The sequence below is a fragment of the Eleutherodactylus coqui genome, chromosome 2, assembly GCF_035609145.1.
Source record: "Eleutherodactylus coqui strain aEleCoq1 chromosome 2, aEleCoq1.hap1, whole genome shotgun sequence".
Classification (NCBI taxonomy): Eukaryota; Metazoa; Chordata; class Amphibia; order Anura; family Eleutherodactylidae; genus Eleutherodactylus; species Eleutherodactylus coqui.
This window is the reverse complement of record NC_089838.1, coordinates 233,508,891-233,530,033: the sequence shown is the minus strand read 5'-3', so window position 1 is coordinate 233,530,033 and position 21,143 is coordinate 233,508,891.

The following is a 21,143-nucleotide window of genomic DNA, read 5'->3' as shown; positions in this document are numbered from 1 at the left end:
AGATAGGGCAAGTGAACTGAGAAACACAGCTGTTTGAGAACAAAGCCATTGAAATCAATGGTTTTGTTCCGTCACTTTTTGCGGCCGTGACTTTGCAAACAGTCCTGTGTTTAAGTCCTAAAACCAACTATTCTGTATAGCATAGCGGTGGTGCAATCCATTATAGAAACAATGTTTGTATGTATGTAATCATCACAAATATTTCCTTGTCTACAATGTTATTTTTTATCGCATCTCACCAAAATACATATGAATTTGTTCCACATACTCTTTGAGTTACTATGAAGCAGCAGTGACATAAATTGCTTACACTGACTAGGCCTAGCACACTATTTTAAATGAGTTTCTCTTGGCACACTTTATATAGTAATCTTAGCTCAGCAGAGGCCAATTTGTAGGGCGTAGAAGGAAATAGTTGTTATTCTTGGTGCAAATGAGCAGTGCGCTCTACTTGCATGAGATGGGAAAGCGTTTAATTAAAACCCCATGTAGCACGGAGTGTGATTATGTTTGATATTTAGTGCTGTAAAAATATTACAGCTTTAAAATAATGAATTGCAATTATGTTAAATTTGACGTTTTTGACATTTTTACAGCTGTAAACACACAATACTTTTTCCTGAAAAGGTTTAAAGAGAATCCTATAGGACTGAACTTGGAGTTGTTACCTGAAGCCACTAAATCACCCCAACTGACAGATTCCTTCCATATAAGCAAGTATGTATAATAGATATATGTAGCAGAGTCCCCAAATGACTGGTGATCAGAACTACTAAAATACATGTCCTATAGGACAATCCCTGACATAGGCCCTATCAGGGCATATGGACATCATGGAAAAGTGTCCTGTGCTTTGGACTCTGCTGTATAAGCCAGCGTGGAGAGCTCTGGATGCACTGCCATTAGAGATGAGCGAGTGCATCGATCGAGTATTGCCCTTAGCGGGTACCTGCCCGCTCGGAAGAAAAGGTTCGACTGCCGGTGGCGGGCAGGGAGCGGCGGGGGAGTGCGGGGAGGAACGGAGGGGAGATCTCTCTCGCCCTCTCTCCCCCCCGCTCCCCCCTGCTCACTGCTGCAACTCACCTCTCACCCGGGCCGGCAGCCGAACCTTTTCTTCCGAGTGGGCAGGTACTCGCTAAGGACAATGCTCGATCGAGCAATTGTCCTTAGCGAGTATGCTCGCTCATCTCTAACTGCCATTCATCTGAATGATTGCCATGTTGTACTACGTTTCCCTGCGGCACCTACGGAAGGGAAAATAGACTGAATATTCCCTTGACAAAATCATCTTTTTCTCAATGGGGATGAGCTGATTGCGGCAGCAGCTCTTAGAATAAAAGCGTTGTCTGTGGTGTGTACTATGCGCACCGTACTCATGGGTATATGCAAGGGGTATATCATTATTGCTTCATGTCAAGTTTTTTTCTTCTTGCTTTTAGAGCTTCATGAGACAATCATATGCACAGATACACTTGCCTTAATGGAGCGTATTAGCACATGAAGAAGGTTTGGAGATGGCAATACTCAGGCTGATACGTGCGTGTCAGCGCAAAGTACTGTTCACACACGCGCGTGTTACTCGCTTTCTGTGGAATTTAATGGATATTTAAAGTCCAATAACGGCTAACTCTCTTCTTTTCACGCAGGGTCACAGCCTTCACCTTGGGTTTTTTAACCTGCCATAGACTTCTATGGCAGCTCGCTGCATAAAAAGCAGAGAAATACGGCAGGTCCTATCTTTTCTTGAGCACAGGAATTGTACACGAGAAACACGCTCATGAAAACTAACCCTTTGAAATCAATGGGTTCTATTTGTCACGTTTTGCAGGCATGAATTTCACGCGAGCAAAAATGTGTGCAAATTCGTTCGTCTGTTTATGTCCTTACAAACATAAACTGTGTCAGCTACAAACAGATCTCGATAATTAAAATGTACCTCCTGTATTTTAGTTAAGGCCTAATTAACCAAGAGTATACATATCTATATGAAATAGGAATTTGACACCAAGGGGTTAAAACAGCGGTGTCCAACCTGCGGACTGCATACGGCCCAGGATGGCTATGGGTGTGGCCCAAAGGGGAGCGAGTCCAGCTCAGGCTGAATCCGGAGGAGGTGAGGCTGTAGGCGGTACCTGGCAGCAGCGGGCTGTGGGAGTTGGCTCACAGACCGGCTCATAGGTATTACTGTGGCAGTGGATGTACTTGTCAGACTACCCTAGCCCTGACCATTGCTATCAAACATTGAGGTGAGGACAAGAGAAGGTCTCATTGTGGCCTGCCGGCACTGTGTGTCCCTCCCCTGGAGTAAGAAATGGTCCTGTGGGCGTGAACTGAATATGAGCCAGGACTGGTTTCTGTGTCCAGTGAATGAGAACAACTGAATGATTGGCGTATAAACCAAACGATTAGTGAACGTACCAACAATGATTTTTATACCTGCATAAAATGAAGAATAAACGATAAGCAAGTTAATTATCATTCATCACCCCCTCGATTCTGGAATTTATACAAGAGCTGAATCAGCTAATGTACATGGAGGAATTGGGAGATGAGGGCTCTGGTGTCGAGAGCACAGGCAGGCGGGCCTGGTCAATATGGAACGAATTTCGCGACTCAGCAGAGTTTCAGAATATCACAGGGTGGTGAGGAGACAAGCCTCCCCAGGGTTCCCACGAAGTCAGGCCGCAAACACGGTTCCTGGGTTGACAGCTGATTGGAGTAGAGCGGTCATACATTTATCCTGCATGCCACGTAAGGTCCACCCCCCTGCTTGTTTGGTTACCTACCCTTGGTAACTCCCCCCACCCCCCTTTTTATTTTTATCATTATTTATTAATGTTTTTTTTCTCTTTCCTCTTTCCCCCCTATCCCCCATACTATCTCCCTTCCCATCTGCTTGTATTCTAGGTCTGTACGCTCCTGTGTTTTTTCTTTTTGGTGCTTTTTCTTCCCTTTTTTTTTTTTTTGTGGTCTTAACTACTCAATCTGTGGTGTTTTGTCTTAGTTTTCCTTTTTTTTTTTTTGTTTTTGTTTTTTCTTTTGTTTACAAGGGCTAAGCACATTGGCGGGTCCGGTTATGGAAAGACCCATGTCAAATGTATAACTACTGATGGGGCGCCAGCCAGGCACCGAGTATATGTGAGCTTCAATAGACTTTGGTATGATTGAACAGTTTTATAGCTCTTAGTTTAATGAAGCAGTCCTGCGAGACTAGCTACTTGTTATGTCTGTATTGTTTATTTTTATGTAAAGAATTTCTACAAAAGTCTTAATAAAAACATATTAAACATAATTATCATTCATCGTTCAATCAATAGGCAGATATATGTTATCCTGTAGAGAGAAATATTGACTACGTTTCTTATTCACTTCTCCTTATTCTTGTCTCAGAGACCCCTAACTGTTGGTCTTCCATTGTTGTCATGATACTTATTAGAACCTGTTGCATTGTGGCATTTATGGGTTTCTCCCACTGCATTTTTAGTGTTCTAACAATTTTCCTTATAGACTGATCTGCATTTCTTAGACTTCCAACCATATTGTAGACTACCAGAAACAGGAAGACCAATATAGAGCTACACAAGAGCCAACGTACCTTGGTGACACTGCTGATTAGCATTAAGCCTGAAGAAGAAAAGACATCCCCCAAATTTTAAGAGGAACACACTTAGGGCTCCTGTCCACGGGAGGGTCGCACCCCGCATGTGGAATCCCACAGCAGTTTGTCCTGGTGCCCAGCTGATGACCCCTGCGTACCTGTGCGGCGTCTCTTCTCTGTGCTGCAGATGTGCCAGCCTGCGCTACGGCATGCATGCGCAGTACAGAGGACGCTGTGCCGTCGCTATGACGATGACGCAGCTCCCGCGAAAATTCTGCAATGATGATTGCAGAATGGCCGCGGGACGGACGGCTGCCATTGACTCCAATGGAAGCTGTCAGTGTGTAGCCCGCAAAATATCGCAGGATGCTGCGATTTCTTCTCCGCAATTGATTTCTGCTTGTGGGCAGGAAAATCGTGTTTTTAGATTGCATGCTATGGGCTGGATTTTCTGCGGAGTCCGGAGGTGGAATCCTGAGCGTACTCTGCAATGCAAATCCATCCGTGGACAGAAGCCCTTATTCTGTACAATATTACACAAACTTATTATGTGTGCCTTAATAATAGCGACTAATAGGTTTAACATATTCGACTTGCTCTTGACCTTCATAATGACATGAGTGCATTTAAAAAAATAAACATTATTCTTTAAAAAAACTTCAATTTTTTTCATATTCACTAATTATATTTATGTAAAAAATTATTTTAAGCGTTTAAGCCATCAGCTTTTCTATGAAAACATATGCTTACATCTACTTATTTATCTGACTATCTAATATACCTATATACAGACACATACAATTATATCTCTTGTCCTGAGCCAGCATGATCTGTGTTGATACAAAACGCAGCGTAATTTAGATCCCATACAAGATCTTGTAATATTTTTGCAAGTGTCTTTCCACCTAGTACATAAATGTTGCCAGGGGCATTTCTGTGCTTCCATGGTTTCCAATTGCATCTAATCTCCTGAGATGTCTTGCAGCAGTCTTATTTAGAACCAGAGCTTGCTCCGCTGGAAACCACAGTTGATCTCTGGAAACCCTTTTGGCAGAATTTATGACATAAACACTTTTTCTTCAACTACATTTTAGAAAAACTTGATGTCCTCAGGAAGGTGATTTGAATGCTGACAGGATAATCAAAACATCTGCATAAATAAGGAGTTATTAAAGATCATATATCTTGTGGTAATGCAGTCATCTTTACACTCCTAAGATATGCTACACATACGGATCCGTCTAACTAAAACTTTGCAACAAGTGAATTGAAGTTAGCAAACACAATAATAAATAAATTAAAGCGTTTTTCTAGGAAAATTGTATTATTGACCTATCCTCAGGATAGGCCATCAATAGTTAATGGCTCTGGATCTCCGGTGATCAGCTGATTGTCTAGCACAGTATCAGTGCAGCTGGCCCGGACGTCGTCATTGGGGTCGGAAAAGGAAGTCTCCAAGGCATCTTCACTCCCATTGAAATCAATGGAAGCTGAAACCTTCTATTACACTTCTGGTACTTCCGCCTCTGACATTGGGGATGGATACAGGTGTAATTGGAGGCAGCGCTCACACTGATTTCAGTTGTAGTGAAGGTGGCTGTTAACCTTTCTCCCCTGACCACTGATGGTGACGTCTGGTCTGCTGCACTGACAGCGTGCCGAACGATCAGCTGATCGTCGGGGATCCGAAGCGGTGGCTGCCATTCGATCAACTACTGGAGGCCTATCCTGAGGATAGGTTACTAATACTTAAAGTCCCAGAATACCTCTTTAAAACTTTTTAAGACTCAAAGTCTTCCTTGCCGGTGCCCCTATCTTTTCTTGCACATATAAAAACTATGCGACAAAAATAAGGCAAGGCCTATGTTTTCTCACACATAGTAATATCATGCGAGATTCACGCTAGTCAAAACGAAACCATTAAAATCAATGGTTTTATGATTTTCAGGCCAGCAATATGTTAAAAAAACACTGCCATCTGTTTAAGTCCTAAGCCAGTCTGTGTTGATAATGAGATGGCTGCTGAAAAGTTTTCACTAGAGAACCGAAAGGTATCAGACTGGTATTAGCAGGGCGGTCAGTGGGAAAGTGCAGGATTCGGGATTTTCCTTTTAAATATACATTGTAACATCAAAAAATTCTAGCAAAATCAACAGAAATTAAAAAAGTTTTAGGCCATTTTCTCATGGCACATTCCCTTTAAGGCTAAGCAACAAAGTTATACATTTTTATGATTTTAAGACTTTATGGTACAGATGACTATCGATCGAGTAAGTCTGAATAGAAATGAATACTATTTCTTGATCGGTTCAAGGTTACAGTAGTGTTAAATGTTGGAGGGAAGAGGACCTTGTATACATGACATGTCTTGTATTTCTTTTCCCTCAATGGCACTTATCGTATGGGCCTACATTTTCCAAGATTGATGTCCTGAAGCCGGCAGCATACTGTACTCCTAATACGTAATGCCGGTTTACTATATAAGCAATCCTCTCTATGTCTTATAAAGAAGAATTGGAGTGTTTGAGGTACAACATGCTGCAAATGTGTCTTTAGTTCCCTAGAGTGCGCAGTAAATCTCCCTGTGACCATGTTTCTCATTATAAATACATCAGGTGAAAGAACCATCATCATCTTTAGCTGTTGCACTCTTCAGCCTTACACATAAAAACCCCTTCACTTTACTTCCAGGCTCATGTTAAGTAAAACGATATTGGTGCATTTATATTGAAGGAGAATCTGTCACTAAGGCTGACCTCTCTAACCGTTCTGCATGCGGTTCCATATATTCACTTTCCGGCAGCATAGAGTTGACTATATGTCCCCTGTGTATTGGCAGATCATGCTGTAAGCCTGCTGCCATTAGTCGGATATTCAACTGACCTTTCTAATGTAACAGGGATCTGTGAATCACTTTGAGCATGGTAGGAGCACTCTGCCCCACATTTGTATGGTGGAAAGTGAAAACCTAGAAATATGTGGTTTCCATCTATAATTGAGTTATAATGCGTATGCCAGATAGATCTATTTTCAGTTGGATACCAGCCAACACTAACAGACCTCACTGACCTTAATGGACTCTGTTAGAGTCCTGGTATGCTTGATGAATAGCAAAGCGCTGCAGAACACACTATTCTTGCTCTCAAAATTACTGGAAAGGGTGACATAAACCTAATCAAAGCTCTGAATGCAAATGTAAGAACAGCTTAAAGGTGGCAATACATATTGTATAGCTGTCGAATGAACACTTGTTCGAGGGCAGCTACTTCTCCCTACACCCATGATTCTCATGTACATTAGGCTCCACCAATATACGTGCGTGTGTTCCCATGAGCGTGAGAAGAGTGACTGCTGCCAGACACCTCTAGCGGTGACTCGTTTTCCATGAAATCCAACATGCTGATCCTTCTTGCCACCAATATACACCATCAGGGAGAGTGAGGACACCCTGATAAGCATTACATAGCTGGCTGACATTCATCCAAAGGCCCATTTACAGGGGCTGATAAGTCATTCAGCTTCTCACATCCAGTGGAAATCTAATTGATTATCGCTCAGTGTAAATGCATGTCCCGACTGAAGGACTAATGAGAATTCGTTCACTTCCTGTTCATCATTCAGTTTCTGCATGCATAAAATTGAATGCCGGATCGGCTCATGTAAACAGGCAGCCATTCTTCTGTCAATGACTGCCTGTTTATTGTGACGGGCAGGCCACAACGATCCCCAAAGCATTCACTAGTGATGCTCGTTCCTGTGTAAAAGCATGGGAATGATTATCACTGGGATGCCCTGTGATAAAAGAGCCCTAAGTTGTATAGCCACCTTAAAGGGTTTTATCAGTTAAAGTCACATTGTTAACAGTGTGGGGAAACAAAATATTAAAAAAGTTAACCCTTTGCAATCCAATTTTAAATTCAGGGTTTTTCTAGGGGGTTTTCTCTTTCTGTCATTATACAATGGCGCCATCTGCTGGCTAGAGCCAGTACTGCGGTATAGGACATGCTGGAGAGGCCCCCGACAACAGAGCGGCCAGTAATATACAGTAAGAATACCCTGCTGGACGTCTTCCGACATCGGAGCTGTACAGCCTTCAATCAGAATGTCTTTAGACATTAGACAGTGGATTGGAAAGGGTTAATATTCCTGTTTCCGTTAACCTGTTACCCCACCGCTGCTGCACCCATCTTCCGGATTACTTCTGTTTACACTGCTACATTATTCATGTCCTTGTTTACTCATGTAACTGTGGCAATCATGTGGGTAAACATGCAGGCTTTGAAACAAGATATCATTAATGATGTCCCATAAGCAGAACAGGGCCTCTACATTAGCAGTCCATGTGGCCTGTTTATGGGACCTCACCAGGGCCAAAAAAGGTGATGACATGGCAGTAGAATGCCAATTATTGTGTATATTGTTTGCAGTAGGGGAAGGGAAAAGAGAAAAAAAATCTGAAAACCCCTTTCATTATAATTCCAATTGGTAAAGAAAAAACCCTCTATGTGAAATTTTTCTCTGGACACATCGTATGACCAACAAAGCCAACAACATCTACTAACGTTGAAACACTCAGTGGGGAACCGACTGTGCAGATCTCTGTTGCTATGATTTAGACTTGAGGCCCCGCACATACCCACTGACAGCCATGTGACTGTTGTATAATGGTGCAACCATGATAGTAAATCGGAGAGTTCTTTTGCCATGCCACAGGGCTAAGGGAGCAGCGGTCCTGCCCTCTGCTCGAGAGCAAAGCCATCTCACTATGTGGACCGAAAAAAGTTTACTACCGTGTTAGCCAGTAGAGCAAAATGTGATTGTTCCCAGTAAGAGAAACTAAGTAATCTTGTAGATATGATACCTTTTAATGGCTAACAAAAATCAAAAACATCATGTATTTTTGTTAGCCAGTAAAAGGTATCATATCTACAAGATGACTTGGTTTCTCCTACTGAGAACAATCACACTATGTGGACCGATATATACTTGGAAGGATTTTCTCATGCTCTGTGGTAGCATGGATGATTCACTGTTTATTGTCCGCTACCACACAATGTTTCATGAATTAATTATATCACATTACAGTGTAATTTTATCATTTATTTTTGGTTCTCAATAGAACTGCGCAGGGTTCAGGACAATTTGTATTCCAGGCAAGGCTGTATTGAGTTAATTATAGTATGATTGATCATGTACATTGCTGTTCCTTTCTAATGCATATAATTTAGAGCCAGCAATGTATAAAGTATATGGCTGGGGCCGCCATGGTCTTATTGGATTGTTGGAGTGAGAAAGAAAGACATGTTTACGATGGATCAAGTCTATAGACAATGCTTCATGTATTGTATGTAAGAAATGAGCATTGTGAAAATGTATTTTTCTGTAATTATGTGTAATTTCCAGAATGTGGTTTGGGCAGAATTTATAGAAGCCTGAACATAGAGATATTTTTTGCCAATTATATATTTTGTCACATGCAAATTGTGGAAGATATGTACAGAATCATAAAAGCTGTTTAACTGTGATCAATGTAATTGCTGCTTATTTCAATTTAGCTCATAAAAAAATGGCATATATACAATAAGGCCGGTTTCAAACAATTGCACTATAATATGTCCATATTATGAAGGTGTTACAGGTGACATGGCAACTGTACTTATTTCATGCAGTACTTTTCATAAAATCATGCCTTATCAGATGCAGGAGAAGCCCGGCAAGTAGTCCTCTCCATTCTCTGCTTGTGCAGGATAGGTCTCAATGTTCATGAGCAGCTTGCTCCCCTATGTCACTATTGCTGATTGACAGCTTTCTTCCTATGCGTAGTAAAAGAAGAAAGTTAAGGAGGGGAGGATAGCCTGTCGCTCTTAAATAGTATGGGACCCCACTAGGGCCAAAAAAGGTGATGACATGGTAGTAGAGTGCCAATTATTGTGTATATTGTTTGCAGTAGGGGAAGGAAAAAGAGAAAAAAATCTGAAGACCCCTTTTATTCTAATTCCAATCAGTAAAGAAAAAACCCTCTTTGTGAATTTTTCTCTGGACACATCGTATGACCATCAAACCCAACAACATCTACTAACGTTAGGACACTCAGTGGAGAACCGACTGTACAGATCTCTGTTGCTATGATTTAGACTTGAGGACCCGCACATAGCCACTGTGACTGTTGTATAATGGTGCAAGCATGATAGTAAATCGGAGAGTTCTTTTGCCATGCCACAGGGCTAAGGGAGCAGAGGTCCTGCCCTCTGCAACAAATAAAGTAAGTGACCCATCACTAGAATCAAGGTTTCTGCCACTAGTTTATGCTGCCATCGGATAGGGCAGCATAAACCTGATGACAGATTCCCTTTAACCCCTTGCGGACCACCTAATGCATATATACATCATGCAGTATGTAAAGGACGTATGGAGTGGGCTCAGGAGCCTAGTTTGCTCCATACACAGTTGTTCTCAGCTGTTTTTGACAACTGGCAGCCACTGGCAACTGCCATGATTGGAGCTAGCTCTGATTATGGAAATTAACTATTGAAATGTTATGGTCAAAGCTATCTGCTTGTCTAAACAGTCAGCCAAGGGGGGCTTCCCACTGGCACCCTATGCCCCCTCTGCAACATGATCTCAGGATGCCAATGGGCTAGCTTGGCAGCCCGGAGCTTAGTAGAGGCTCCTAGGACTGCCATGCAAGGATGCCTATTATGGATGCTTAATGGGCAACATTAAAAATTACTATATAATGGAATACTGAAGTATTGCAGTATAGTGTACAATTGATTAAATGATTGCAAGTTTAAGTTCCCTATGATGATTAAATAAGAATGTAGAAAAACGGTTAATACCATTTTTTAAGTAGTAACATATTTTTCTCATGAAGAATCTAGACAAAGAAAAAAACTTCATATATTTGTTATCTCTGTGTATCACAGCTATTAAAATATTTATCCTGCATAGTGAATGCCATTAAAAAACAAAAGTACAGACTGCCAGAATCCAGGTTTTGTTTGTTACCCTGGCTCCCCAAAAAATGGAATAAAAGTAATAAAATAAATGTATGCATCCCAAGATGGTACTAATTAAAACTACAGCTGGCCATATGACGACAGAAAGCATTTTTTTGTTAAAAAAATATTTCTTAAAACATGAACATAAAATAAAATTTTGGTATTAATGTAATTGTACTGATCCACAGAATAACATTCATATGTGATTTTTACTGCACTATAAATGCTGCAGAAACTAGCCCCCCCCCCCTCCAAAAATGGCACAATTTCATATTAATTATTTCATCCTATTTACATTTTTTTTAAAGTTTTCCAGTACATTATATGGCACTTTCAATAGTACTATTAAAAAAACGCAACTCATCCTGCAAAAAACAAGCCCTCATACAGCCAATACTGATGGAAAAAAAATAAGGCTCTTAGAAGGAGTGGATAAAAAAAACAAATAAAGAAATGAAAATCCCCTTGTCTTAAAGGGGATAACACTGTATGCAGTAAACTCCTAAGCTCCCTCTAGTGGTGACAGAAGTGTTATCATTTTACTTTAGGTATATGCAAGAGATACATATATAGGAGAAAGAAATCAGAGCTCCAGCTGTTATAAACAAGAATATATTTTACTTATCTATTGAGAAAGATACCTGCGTTCTGTATTGCAGTCATTAGAGAAAATGCCTATTTTTCAGAAATATTTCTGAATGGCAGATGTATGCACAGAACAAAGGGAAAGAAAGGATAGTACTTGTGCCTTCATGCACAGTGCACTGGCCCTAATGGCACCACTTCTGTGTTGATGGAAAAGAATGTTTAGTAGTAGTGATTTTGTAAAATGAAATAATAATAAGCTTGGTGTAAGGTGCTGAGCAGTCATGTTTTCCAGAGATACAAATGCGTTTTGTGGCATTCTTGCTTAAAATGAAATTGCTTTTATTGACCGCCACTTTTGGCAGTCAGATGGAAGTGCTGAGTCAAAGATCTTTCATTGTTTTCAGTAGTTTACCGCCTAGGTGGGTTGAAATTATTTGATTTGCTTTGTGAAATGCCTGTTAATTTAGTTTGCTGCTTCTTTGCATTGTGAGAAGACCAGGTACTCCTTTATAAAACAACTATATATTGGGTTTCTTCACTTCCTTTATGGATCTCTTGTATTATCAGCTGTGCATGAGAAGGATATGGCTCCTCTGCTGGTCTGCCAAAACCTGCCCAGTGATTGACAAATTTCGCTTACCCAATAATTTCCTGCAAGATTCGGGAAATTAATGATGAAATTACCTAGTGCACAATAAACATTTCTAATCTTCTTTGTTAGGCCATTTTCACAGGACTGTATTTTAGTTGGTATTCTGTATCCGTATGTGCAAGCTAAAACCAGGATTGGGCCTAAATTACAAAGGAGGTGCAAATCTTTCAATGACACTATTTTCTGTGTTTGTTCCACTCCTAGTTCTGGTTTAGGCTTTTTTAATACTAATGTCATGGTCTCCATGTTCCTGCTCCATTATAGGAGTGCACTGACCAAACGGATTAGTGTTATGACTGAACCAAGTGGTAACAAATAGATCTTGTTGACTTTAAACTCGTCTGGCTAGACGGCATTTCCCCAAATAATGATATTTTGCCTGGGATGTTAGTAGAACTTAATGGTGGAGGCTCTGAACTGAACTTCTGGCACTGTTGTGAATGAAGCCTTACAAATGCTGATGTAAAATAGTGACCAGAATACTGACTAGAGATGAGTGAGCATACTCGTTAAGGCCAATTACTCGAGTGAGTATCGCCATTTTCGAGTAATTGCCTGCTTGCCCGAAAAGATTCGGGGGAAGATCTCTATCTCTCTCTCCCCCCCCTGCTGACTCCCGCAACTCACTGCTCACCCCTGCCGGAATCTTTTTGGATGAGCAGGCATGTACTTGAAAATGGCGATACTCATTCGAGTAATTTGCCTTAACGAGTACGCTCGTTCATCTCTAATACTGACCAAAATACCAGCCTTACTCAGGTTTCCTTGGTCACATTGAAGGAAGTAAGGCTATGTTCCCATAGCATTTGGGCTTTATATTGAGAGCGCACATTTAAAGATTGCTATAGAACGTATACTCCCAGTTGCATATATCTGCCATTGACTCCCATTGTAAAAAAAAATGTATTCTATATGGTATCCATTTTTTTTCCCAGTGCAGAAGCCAAATGTCTTTGCAAAATATATGGAAGAAATTTGATTTCCCCAGGTTATCATTAGATCACTCCTCCTTATACAATGAACATTTCTGAATAATTATTATTATAATTATTATTTTTACACATTTTATAGAATTTTTGAAATTATAATACAATACAACAAATTGAATATAAACATAAAAGTAGAACGATTTATATAGATTTAATGGGAGTCTTTCAACTTAAACACGCTGACTACACTGCAGGCATGATGTTGTAGAGCAGGAGGAGCAGAGCAGATTGTATATAGTTTTATGGGGAAAGATTCTGTATAACTTGTGTTTTATTCATTTAAACCTTATTTGGAGCTGAACAGTCCAATGGGCGGTCCTATCAGCGATTGACAGTTACCCCTACATGTAGAGTCATACACACATAGTGTCAATCATTGATAGGACCGCTCATTGGACTGTTCAGCTCCAATTAAGGTTTAAATGAATAAAATACATATTATACTGAATCTTTCCCCATAAAACTATATATGTAACAATGGAAAGACTGTTGCAAAAGGGGTGACTTTTAGGGACTGTGTTACAAAAAGGGCCAGCATGTTCGAGATGACAGATTACCTGTAACCTTACATAGCACATCAACGTAGAAGAATTTTATAGTTGTTTATTAGGGAATTATTATGCATGCTTGTGCTTCCCAACTGGGTTTTGGGGAACTTGGTCAGAAGACAGCAACAGAAACTTTAACAGTAGTGGTGTGATGGTTGTAGAGTCCCTTAGAAGGGGAATAAATGAGCAGGTATTTCCCCATTGTAAAGATTTTAGGAATTTCTGGTAAATTATTGTCGTCTGCAATTCCCGAATACAGAAGCACCAAATGATATTTGGTAAAACTAATTTTACCCTCATATATGGCATCCTATCTAAAAAGTCACAATCCCCATATAAATATACTTTTAAAACTGAAGTTTTACACAAAAGGATTCTGATTCACTTCCTACTTGAAATAACAGAGCAGAGGTCAGTTATGAAGCATAAAGGTGACTTTGCTAATCAGTACTAAAAGAATGTAATTTTGCACATGAAAAAAGACTGATGGCTGGGAAGAAAACCCATTTACAGATAATTAGGCTTAGTTTGTATTTAGAATCTACTTTTCCATTTAAGTGGTTAATTTATGAAGCTATTGTTGTCCAGGCCTGATCTCCACAAAGGCACCTTAGTGAGTAAAAGGTTTAGCTATGATTTTGATTGAATTTTTATATAGCTTCATCCTTTCTACACCCCCACATTCACTACTTATCAGTGTACATAATTACATAGTATTAATATATGGCTCTATCCCACACAAAATAAATCCGGATTAGAGTTCTAAATGCACTAATAAATAATGAAAGTAATTTTTTACACTCTGAGAAGGAGTTAGGAATACTTACAGCTATATATGTAAAGAGCCAGGATATTTGACATTGTAATAAATGTAGTTGTGTTGGGTGAGCAATCCTTTGTGCAGTCAGGTAGAGCAGACTGAGGGAGGCAAGTGTAGAGTAATTAAAGGGATTGTCCATCTCTTAACAATTGATGACCTATCCTCAGAAATTTAGTTGGAGCTGTGCCTATATTATCAACCTGGGTCACGGCAATTTGTATGGTGCTGTCTGCTTACTGCTCTCTGCACACTGACATTCGCCTGGAGAACAACTGATTGTCAGGGGTCCTAAGCGGCCGACCTTTGGCGATCAACTATTGATGACTTTTCCTGGGAATAGGTCAACAATAGTTAAGAAGTAGACAATCCCTTTAAAAATAAGAATTCATCTGTATGTAAAAAGATACATGCAATGCCCTCATAGCTTAGATGTCTTCTGGATCATGAATAAAGAAAAATCTCCAAAATAGGACAAAAATGGTGTTTTATGAGGGTGATCTTCTCACAGAAAAAAGTATACAGAGTCTTGAATCAAGTGCAGTACAAAGCACAAATTAACAAGATGCTGAAATATCTCAAATCATCCAGACAGTAAAGGCCCATTTAGACACAACAATTATTGCTCAAAAGATGTTTTTTGAGCGACTTTTGAGCGATAATGGTTGTGTCCATTTACAGTGCAAGGTGATCGCTCAAATGTTAAGCGATCACGTTGCGCTTCGAGCAGGGGATGTAGAAAACAAGCGGGGCCACTTTTCTTCTGCATCCAGCTGTTCCCCGCTCGGAGCGCCCGGCTGTTATACAGCCAAGGACTCCAAGTGGAGGATGCAGAAGACAAGCTTTTGAGCAAATTTTGAGCAATAATTGTTGTTTCTAAATGGGCCTTGAGGTGCCGTGGTCTTCTACCTTTGACTTTCCAGTTTACTATAACAGAGGCTAATCATGGATCATAATAGAGGTGGCTTCGGTGGTTGCTCAGTGCTCAAGGCTCCAGAGGAGCCCAAGCTGCTCATATCACTCCTATTATATAATCCCACCAACCTTATAGAGAGCAGCTCACACAGTCAGGCTTGCGTTGTCTCTGAAGCTTCCCCCTCTGCGCTTGAGAAGAACAAGGTGACGTCAGAGGGGTAGCTTGTCTGTCTACCCTATAGACCCTGGACCCTTAACAATGCCACTTCCCTTAAGGCCCATTTAGAAGTAACGATTATCGCTCAAAAATCGATCAAAGCCGTCTTTTGAGCGATAATCGTTGTGTGTAACTGCACTGACATTGTGCAGTTTTCGTTAAACCATCGCTCATCGTTGTCTTTCAGTGTGCTGAAAGACAACGATGAGTCTTATCAGGGATTCACAGTGGGAACCCCGCTCCCTGATGGCAAGCGGGGTATGAAGAATGCAGCTGTTCAGCTGCGTTCTTCATACCTCGCACGGAGCGCTCGGCTGTTTAACAGCCGGGCGCTCCGTGCAGAAAACAGCTGGATGCAGAAGACAAGCAGGGCCACCCCGCTTCTCTTTTGCATCCTCCGCTCAGAGCACTTGGCTGTATAACAGCCGGGCGCTACGAGCGGGGAACAGCGGAATGCAGAAGACAAGCGGAGACAACCCGCTTGTCTTCTGCATCTTTCGCTGGGAGCACTTGGCTGTATGACAGCTGCGCACTCCCAGTGGGGAACAACTGGATGCAGAGAACAAGCGGCCCCCCACTTGTTCTCTGCATCTTCCGGAGCGCAAGGTGATCACTCAACGATCATCTTGCAATGTAAATGACAAAACGATTATCGCTCAAAAGTCGCTCAAAAGACATCTTTTGAGCGATAATCATTGTGTCTAAATGGGCCTTTACACATGATCTTCAACCCCAACCCACCTTCTGTCAACAGAGAAGCAGAACTGCCTCTGTTCTCCTTCGGCTCCAAATGCTGCAGCCCTTCACTGAGAACTCCACTGTCTAAGGCCTCTCTCACACAGGGCGTATGCAAAAACACTGCGTTTACAGTGTTTTTAGCTGCGTTTTCAGCACAGCTGAAAACGCTGCCCATTCATTTCAATGGGAGACACACAGCTGACAATGCAAAAGGATAGAGCATGCAACACTTTTTAAAACACTGTGTTTTTCAACGCTGCCTTTTCAGCCTTGTGTGAGCAGCCCCATTGAAATGAATGGGAGCCTTGTACAGCGTTAAGCATAGCGCTGAAAAACGCAGCGCTAAACGCTGTACAAAAACGCCAGTGTGAGAGAGGCCTAAGGGTGACTACCCACTGTGTTTTTGAAGCGTTGCAATTTTAACATTAGAAAGTCCCATTGACATCTGGAGAAAAAAACGCAGCGAATTCGCAGTGGAAAAAATACACTAGTGGGTAGTCACCCTAAGTGAGCAGCACTGTGTCAACTTATTACAGTCAAAAGAGTTTTCACAGCTAAGGAGAATTCTATATTAGGCAGGCAGGGGGTCTATGGAAAACAAAACAGCAAGTGGTCTACAGAGCAAAAAAGTTTGGGAACTGGTCTTATTATTTACAGTCATGGAGAACAGTTAAATAAATAAATATTTAATTTTGGTAGCCCTTTTAATATCATACTATTATTCACTCATAATATAGTGGCATTATTTAGCCACTATATGGTGGTGTTTTTTGTCATGGCATGCAGTTAATAAACAGTCACACTATAGCAATGTTTTTGCTCTTATGGTTTGGTGCTACATTCATGGTGGAAAGGATTTATATAAAGGCATGCCTGTGTACGTGTGTGCATGTTTGCGTATGGTTTCCATCGCACGGGCAACATGATGTTGCATCTTCTCCCTGGTCCTCGGCACTGGTCTTGGAAAATCCCCGCCTCCAGGAAGTGCTGCCTCTGATTGGCTGAGTGCTGTGATGCTCAGCCAATCAGAGCCAGCGCTTGATGAACCAATCACAGCCAGTCATTGGCTGTGATTGATTCATCGAGCATTAGCACTGATTGGCTGAGGGCCGCACATCAGCCAATCAATGTGCAGAGCTCCTGCTAATACTGTAAGCATTTTCCTTGTAGGCAGCTTTTAGCTACATAGTGTCACATCTGTCTTCTGAGACCTGTGGTTCTACAAGTTCTTTGGAGGTTGTGCTGGCTGGGCATGTGTGTGTCTCCAGTCAGCCAATCACTCTGGGTCAGTACACATAAAGCTGTCTTCGGAGGTGCGGGTGTGTTCAGCTTTCTCTGTTCTCATTCTCTCTCTCTGTGTGGTGTGAGCAGGTTTTGTGTGTGGTGGTTGCAAGAAAGATTTGTGTCTTGTGGTTTTGTTTGGTTATGTCGCTGGACTCCTGGTTAGTGTAGGAACTAGCGGTATTGCTAGGAACTGTGACGTGGCCCGCTAGCCTCCATATTTTGGCCAAAATGTCAACAAATACCTGGCATTTATAGCATTAACAACTGCTGCTAGTGTCTGCATATTGGCTGCTGTATGGTGTAATTATGGCTCTGTGTGTTTTCTTATCGTGTCCAGTTGTCCCTATCAGTGATGGCATGTGTATGCATCCTAGCCTGGGTGCGTGAGTTCCGAGGGGCAGCATGGGTCAAGATCCATAAAACGCTGGGCCACCCCCTATTGGGGTGATGTCCCTGCTCAGCTAGGTCCTTGGTCGTCTCCTTGGGAGAGGTGCTAATCGGTTGTTGTTTCACCTGGTGTTCCCTATCTTTGCTAACGTTCATGTGGACCCGCTGCTCACTTGCCCATATGAACGTAAAACCCAGCAATGTCCATGAACCACAGAAAGATATCAGGGTAGACTATATTTATTGTTATGTGGAAACCTTCTATCTCTAAGGTATGAGTATGAATAGCCTTAAGAGCTCTGCTACATTTAATGCTGTCATAATCTCAAATAATCATGTTTTTGTGGCAGAATTCTCTATTCAGATGTTTTTGATTGGAGAACTATTTAAATAAAATAATTCCAAAGTGAAAAGCTCCAATCTTTTGTAAACAATGTGAATAATACTTACGAATTTGAGTCACTTTTGCAATTTCAATGCTCCTGAATGGTGTATAAAGCTATTCCTACACGAAACATTATAATTTTGTTTTACTGTTTTTGCGAAATGTAAAATTTTGTTACACAACACAAAAGACATTTTGCTCTCTCGTAGTACTTTGCCCGGCATTCTTAATGTTCGCATGCATGTAGCACATTCATCTGTACTCATTCACCTGAATTGCAGTTAGAAACATCTATTATTTCCTGCGCGTGGCTTTATTTTCCTAATTTCGCATCTCTTTGGTGTGCAGAATCAGCGGCAAATAGTTGTGATAAAAGGAAAATGCTGCGAGTGACAAAGGAGATTTCCTTGGTTGTGTTTGGTATATTTCTTCATCCTTATCATTCTCTGGGCAATAATGTCACATCCATACAAGCTTCTCTTTCTTCAGCTCCATTAGTTATTTGACTGTTAATCTTGCCAGCAATTAAACTTAATGAAGCCATTTGTTTTTTCTTTATATTGGGTTTCCTCTGTGCCCTTGTGGCTGCTGGCGAATGATGCTCGGTGTAGCATTACAAACTGAATAAATGTTCTCATAGATCTCGTTCCTTACACTGCCATGCAATAAACCTGTGAGGCAAAAGTTAACTTTTAAGAAATTATTATATGTTTAATCAAGTGGAATTTACACTTATGGAAATCTTCTTTCCTTTAAGCTCTTACCAGAAAAAAATGTTGCACAGGTGGCAATGATTGATCCCCTCCCTGCCAGAATATATCCCATGTGATAACAGTGCCGTGGCAGATGCAGCATCACTACCATGGAGGAAAACCATTGAAAAAATAGAGTAATATAACGTTTATGTGCAATTTTGTGACTCCACTGTCCACAATCATATGTGTGGATTAAGTGATATTTAGAAAATGGGACTGCACACATGCTGCGCTATTTAGTCCAGCAATCTGTACCAGAGGCTCTGATTGCAAATGTGAACAAAGCCTAACAAATAAAATATTATTTTCTCCAAACACTGGTTATAAGGTTGAATCATCACTTCTTCTACTACAGTAAAATCACAGAGATGAGAGAAAAAGACAAAGACATTCACTGAAAAAACCAAAAATGCAATACCTGATAGGCTGCAGAGCAGGCACAATCGCCACAGGCATACTCACCATAGGGAAGGCGCAATCGCCATAAACACTCATAGAATGCCGTCTGCCAAACTATGATATGGAGGAGTTACTTGTTCAATGCAGACTAATGTGCAGCCACCCAGTCAACCCAGACCAGATTGGGGAGGAGCGACTGCAAACAAGCATAGCCCGCACATGTGAACGATACCAAAAAGGACAGCCAAAGATGGGTGTGCCCCACCATACAGGATAGCAACTCCCACTCGCATAGCAGTGGGTTGCCCTGTATCTCCAAAGTGGGCCACACTGGCTGATATCTTGAGCTCACCCGAAATCTATAGCAAACATTAGTCTGCATTGAACAAGTAGTTCCTTCATATCATAGTCGGGCTAACTGCATTCTATTAGGTTTTATGATAGCGCAGAATAGGGAAAGGGAAAGTCTCAGCATCAAGATGGTGCCTTATAAGAATTGAGACAAAAAGGGGATCTGCATGAAAATGACTGCAATATATGAAGGCGATGTCCAGAGTAGGACGGGCAATCAGGTGAGCGGGGCAGGGATGTGTCTTTTCCGGAGCAACCCTTTAAGTCCAGAGACGTTGAAAATACAAACTGATTTTGTATTCTAATAGTAAATGGCACAAAATGTGATCCTCACCTTATTTTGATCTCAAAATGGTACAACTAATGTTGTTATATGGACTTTATTATTCATAGTAACATAGTATGTAAGGCCGAATGAAGACAGTGTCCATCTAGTTCAGCCTATTTAACCTCCTTGTTGATCCAGAGGAAGGCAAAAAATCCCAAGAGGCAGGAGCCAATTAGCCCTATTAAGGGAAAAATTCCTTCCCGACTCCATAATGGCAGTTAGACTAATCCCTGGATCAACCCCTAATATTTCCTACCCGTGTATATACCCAGATCAACATCCCTCTGGTGACTTAAAATCTATATCCTCTAATAGCCTTCTGCTCTAGAAAGACATCTAGTCCCCTCTTAAACTCCTCTATGGATTTTGCCATCACCATGTCCTCAGGCAGAGAGTTCCACAGTCTCACTGCTCTTACTGTAAAGAACCCTTTTCTGTGTTGGCAATGAAACCTGCTTTCTTCTAGACGTAGCGGATGCCCTCTTGTTACCGTCGCAGTCCTGGGTATAAACAGATCATGGGAGAGATCCTTGTATTGTCCCCTCATGTATTTATACATAGTTATTTGATCACCCCTTAGCCGTCCTTTCTCCAGGGTAAATAATCCCAATTTGGATAGCCTCTCTGGGTATTCCAGTCCTCTTATTCCATGTATTAGTTTAGTTGCCCTCCTTTGAACCCCCTCAAGCACTGCAACATCTTTCCTGAGCAGCGGTGTCCAGAACTGTGCACAGTATTCTATGTGGGGTGTGACAAGTGCCTTATATAGTGGGAGGATAATGTTCTCGTCTCTCGCCCCTCTACCTCTTTTAATGCACCCCAAGACTTTATTTGCTTTTGCAGCAGCTGACTGGCATTGGTTACTCCAGTTCAGTCTACAGTCCACTAGTACCCCCAAGTCTTTTTCCATATCACTTTTCCCTAGCAGTACCCCATTTAGTGTATATTGGTGACATCCGTTTGTCCACCATTGCATTGATTATATTGTATTATTTTGTGTCATCTGCAAATATTGATATTTTACTGTGCAGCCCCTCTATTAGGTCGTTGATAAATATATTGAACAGAATGGGGCCTAATACTGAACCCTGTGGCACCCCACTAACAACGGTGGCCCAATCAGAGTATGATCCATTTATTAACACCCTCTGCTTTCTATCTCTGAGCCAGTTCTTTACCCATATACACACG